Here is a 6,000-nt window from a genome sequence, read left to right as displayed (position 1 = left end):
AGATATACCACCTTTTGCCACCCATGCAGATATTAGATGATGATGAACTAGTTATAACTATAATCAATAATAGCATGAAGATGGAAATACATACATACATTATTGATAGAGGATTAGCCAATAGTGAGCTATATACATTGGATGTGGGTAGAGTAGGAGATGTGAGAGGAGTGGAAGGAGACGAAGGAGTGAGAGTAGTGGAGGAATCACTTAAGGAATTAGACGATGAGGTTATGGAGGTAGATGGAGGTGAGGCACCATTACTTGTAGCCCCATTGAAATGGACATGTGATAATGAGGGTGATGGTTCTACTATTAATTTATATTGTATTAACTTTTTCTATCTTAAAATATAAAAAATGTGATATCTCTTGGAAAAAATTGTCACATGGTTCAATCATGTGTGATAGGCAAGTACTGTAAATGAGTGAGTTGGTTTGATTTTCCTAACTATAGACTATTTGACATGTTATGTTAATGTAATATTGATAAAGCACATAATGAGAGATTATGTACACATCAGTTGATTTGATCCATTGTTGGATCCCATAAGCTAGTCTTATGAGACATATTGGACACAAAACCAGGTTTGGTACACTATATATTGATATGGATGTAACTCATATAGAGATGGGTATAGCATATGGAGAAAAATGTATCCTAGTAGATCACAAGAGACTCCAAATAGAGTTAGAGTGGGTATAAGTGAGGGTAGTTATGCTAGGGCTTGTAGGTGATGTTATAGGAATGATGATATTTTAAAAACTAACCATAACATGGGGTATGATTATAGAGTAGCATAGGTAGATTTTTCCATCCTCCAGGAGAAGGCTAACAAGCTTCTAGTTGTAGTGACTATCATGAGTGAGTCTATATCAAGGATCACATATGGAGTTTATATTGATCGTTGATGCTAGAAGTGGAATGGGGGAGAGACCCTTGAGGTAGTCTCCCCCTAGTTGACATATATTTGATAATATGATTATTATTATTTTGAAACACGTTGATATGGTATATATTATGTTTATGGTGTTTTTGTTTTCTTATACGTTCATATTTTTTCCACATGTTTTCGTGTGTGTTTTAATGGTATAGAATTAAATAATTAATACATGTAATTACCTTAGTAATCAATGAATATCACATGTCATAATAGAATCCTTATAAGATGGATTGATTAATGCATCAAAAGAAATTGCATTGTCATAAGTTGAATCAAATATACAACTTATATTAGATAATAAATAAGACGTGCCATTAAATATCAAATTAGTATGAATTATACATACTACACATTTTACTATACATCTTCATTCTTTCAACCATTGTTTCAAATCATCAAGCTTATAACTAATACCCCAAAATTCATTATTTTTTTGTTATGTCAATGGTTCAACTATACCATGTTCATATTTTCCAAGTCCTTTACTAGCATGGCCAATATTTTACATAGGTTTTAATATAAGACCATATAATTGATCAAATTATGGAGGGGAAGAAGAAAATCAGTAGTAGAAGTAGCAACCACTATATCATTGCCACGTACTCAAGCTACTTTTTCATCATCATATGTATTGAGTGATTTTCGAAAGACGTATGGATCTATATAAAAGATGGGATGTCATACTCTTTTATATCAACTCTCCAACATCAAAAGGCATAAAATCTAATAGACCCGGATCATCATCAAATAATATATTATCATTTTATAGGGCATTTCCTTGGTAAATTTATCTTTGAATAATTTATATTTTGTAATAAAGTCTTTGGAGTTATCCACCATTCAGAAACTATTAAATGGTTGAGGATATACTAATATGAACCATTGTGACCAAATTTTGCACATATGTTTAAGGTAGATGACACAACTCTCATAACATGTAACCATGGACACACCAAAAGAACATTACAAGACAACTTTCTTAGTAATGCATATAATGGTGTATCTAATGTTAGTGAAGAAACTATGATAAGAAGAGTAATGGTACTAATTAACATATACATGCATGTAAAATCCTCTAATATAAGAATGAAAGGTTGTAATATTGATGTGTATATATACTTTATAAGACAATCCTGAAAGAATATGTTCGAATTTGATCGATTATCAACTAAGGAGTATTTTATGTTGTCATCAAATAAAATAGTATGATGTCCTAGGCTTATGACCAATAGATCGAATTAAAGAAGTCACTAATTGTGGATTGATGTCCCTCTATAAAGGTGATGTGCATAGTAAATCCAAAATATATATCCTAACTTGTGTATCTTTAAGTTTTTTAATAATATTGAAATTTCTTAGATGTCTTAGAATTAAGCTTAGGTGCAAGAAGAAGGTCAAATGTATTAGGTGGTAAAATTAGTTGTAAAATTAGAACATCTTGATCTCTAGCTAGATTTTAATGTGTGCATTGAACTATAGGATAAATTCATGGAGTTTCTTTAACATGAAAATTAGGTCTATTCTTAGGAGGAGTTGACATGGTGTGAATGGTAGGATAATTAGTTACATGAGTTGTGTTGATAGTAGGGGAAGAGGGTAGAAAAGTACAAAAAGATAAACTATGAGAATGATCAACTAAGTCCAAAATACCCTCAAGAATAGTAGAAGAAAATATTGAAATAAAAGCATGTGGCAAATCTATAAATGAATGATATAATGAGCAATATTAAAGTAAAACCATTGTAACATTCTACCACTCAAATAAAGTCCAAAATCACTAGTTAATAAGATATCACCGTCTAAATATTCATAATAAATAAGTGAGAAAGATTATGCATGTAACTTGATGCTTTTGTAATAACACTAAAATAATCATGTAATGAATCTCCTATAAGACTAAAATTATTATCATGTAATAAGCATGAAACATCAATAATGTCAACATGAGAAGTGAATGAGTTATCATCACAATACACACTTTCACCATATAAGAGATGCAAATAATTATCATCACAGGACATATCATCATGTAGGAAATAAGGTAACACACATAGATTATTATTCTTTGATTCATCATGAGATGTATGATAAAAAGAACAAATGAATGAAAATAGACATAGGGCTTCAACAACACGTAAAACATATATTATCATAAGGTGTAGCAACAACATGCATCATAATTAATATCCATAAATCACACAAGGTGTATCACTAACATAAGCGAAATCCTCGTTGGGTGCATACTCATCACTATCATAATCCATGATAAAAGTAGGATCAATATTAAGTTTAGGGATAAGTGAGACACATGAATCCAAAATAGAATCTTAAAAAAAAGGATAAGTATTAATCAAATCTATATAGAAAAATCAAGAGGTTGAGGTCAATCAGTTAAAGCATTGAGTTCTCATAGTGAAGACCCAAGTTTAGATCCCAAATGGATATCTAATATGGAAGTCTAGCTTATGTCTCTTTATCTTTCATAGTTGGTTTCTATCATGGAGGAGGGTTTTAAATAAGTAGATTTTTAACTTGTTACTCCCAATCCTCCATAAGTGCTTTCTAGTGTGGCTTCTTGAAAGGAGCTTGTATTAGTCTCATGGTTGTGCTCACAAAAGGTTGCATTGGTATCATGTTGATGCTTGTTAAGTAGTATATTTGTAGATTATTAGTGCAATATAAAAAATTCTACCATGAAGGGAAAAAAAACATGTACATGATAAACAACACCTCCATAGAAAATGCATCCTTATCCATAGCATTGAAAATTATGAAAACACCAAAAGCCACAAAATATAGGAATGCATAATGATTTTGGTAAGGTACACATCCAAGTAAAGTAAAGGGAATGACTTATGAGGATCCATGATAATGAATATTCCAAGGGTGGGTAGGTGGGATCAAAGAGATGACATAATGAAAGTTCAAACCCTAATCAAGATGTGATAATAAAACATGACAAGTGGTGGATCCAAAACCTGATCAAATTTAATATAAACGAAAGTAATTAACAATTCATTTAAAAAAAATCTTGACTAAAATGACGGATAAACCTTGAGATAAAACCCTAGGTCATGTAGAACTAACAAGTCAATCAAAATGTGAGGTAAGACAAACCACTTATATTAATATGTAATATAATTAAATAATTAAAATAATTAACTAACATTTAAATTAGATAAACAAGCTAGGATCAAGATCATAAACTATAATTGATGATATTATAAATACAAACATAAAATAAATTAAATATAAGGTACTTAGTTTTGAATTGGACAAATATGTCATTATTCAAAAGTTAAGAATCCGTTCATTATGATGTCATAATTTAAGCTCATGTATTAGATTATTGTCACTCATATGAAAAATTGATTGTGTATCATGTTGGTTCACTTTTATGAGTGCAAAGGTGATCTTTGTGAGCGTAGACTTACACTTGTGCATGAAATTAAACCCACAATTCATATGTTTGACTTTAAAAAAATTATAATCTAAAACTGATTCAATTTTGTTTATGTTCTCTAAATCTAATTATGAATATGCGGTGTTTGGAAAAAACTTTGGGAATTTGTTGAATTGCAAGGGTCATATTCTCCTTAGTTAGAACCCTATATAAACTAGTTTAATGGTGATGTAACAAGGTTGATAATAATTAGTAAGTTAAAACTCCTATGGTGATGATGTAATACTAATGCAATACCAATAATGTTAAATTTGATTTATGTCTCTCTAGATTGTGCTCACTCGTTCTTATATGATTCTTTTTAAAATAGAGCTAGTTCTTAAATACATCACCCTGGCATGCAATTTAAACTAAATTTTCTTTAGTTGGATTATAATAGCTAACAAAAATGTAGGCAATATGACCTAATATAAAAATTTAGGATTCAAATTCATGATTGTGGAAATGATTTGGATCAATATTGCCCTCATGAACCTAAACTATGTAACAAATGGTAAATGTGGGTATTGATACCAACTTCTAGGTAAGAGTGTTGAAGTAATTAGGATCACATAATGTTATTTGCTATCTTTCACATGGAATTACCCATAACATACACTAGTTAATCCATAGAGGACAACCTAGTAATTGTCGAGGATGACAACATAATAGTAAAGGCCATGGGGATGCATTTTTTAATAGTAAAAATTGATATATTTTGTAGTTTATGTTGCTTTGTCAAGTAATTTTTTTATTTTTTTATTTTTGTTGTCGAGGGTATCCCCATGACCTAGCTCGACAGTCATTTTTAAGGTGATCTGAGGCAAGACTAATCCCTTGGGGTGTGGGTAAGGGCCCCCGCATTACACACACCATATAAACATCAGGTTAAGAGAGTCGAACTCGAGATCAATGGGGAGCAAAGCCACTACCTAAGCCAACTCTCCTACTCGTCGCAATATTTTCAAGTTAAATTTCAATGATAGCTATTCTCTTAACATTAAATGCTATGAATATCACAACTCATAATTTAAGATGGAAATACCAAAGAGTAAATATATGTTTCATCTACTTTTGTTTGTTGCACATGATATATTTTTCATTTTTTTTTGGAAAGTAATTTGTTTACCTATTTGGCTTTGAGTTTATAACAATAAGAATCTATTTTGTCAAATTCATTTGGCAACCAACCCTAGCCATAATTTTGCATCCTATAATAATCAAGTTGTAATTGGCTCTTTGTGAGCACAACTTCCTAACCCACTTGATTTTAATCTTGCAAGATTCTAAAAACAATAATTATAATTTACGCTAAAAAGTGTAAATGATTATCAAGTTTAACCCTTAAGCTATGTTGGTGATCTAATAAGTGTTGTTGAATTTGCTATACATATTTAGAAACTTGAATGAGTTACTGAAAAAGATCCTATTTGTCTAAATGGCTCAACCTAGCACTTTTATATACTTTCATGCATGTTAGATGGTTTACAAATTCAACTAGTATAAACAAGGTTTAGATTTAATGATTGACCTTATTTAAAATAACTTCCCATAATAACTATATTTTTAACATTACCTTTTAGATACCAAAACATACCATTTCTTTAGATCAAAG

The sequence above is a fragment of the Cryptomeria japonica genome, chromosome 2 (genome assembly GCF_030272615.1).
Source record: "Cryptomeria japonica chromosome 2, Sugi_1.0, whole genome shotgun sequence".
NCBI lineage: Eukaryota > Viridiplantae > Streptophyta > Pinopsida > Cupressales > Cupressaceae > Cryptomeria > Cryptomeria japonica.
This window is presented reverse-complemented; position numbering follows the sequence as displayed.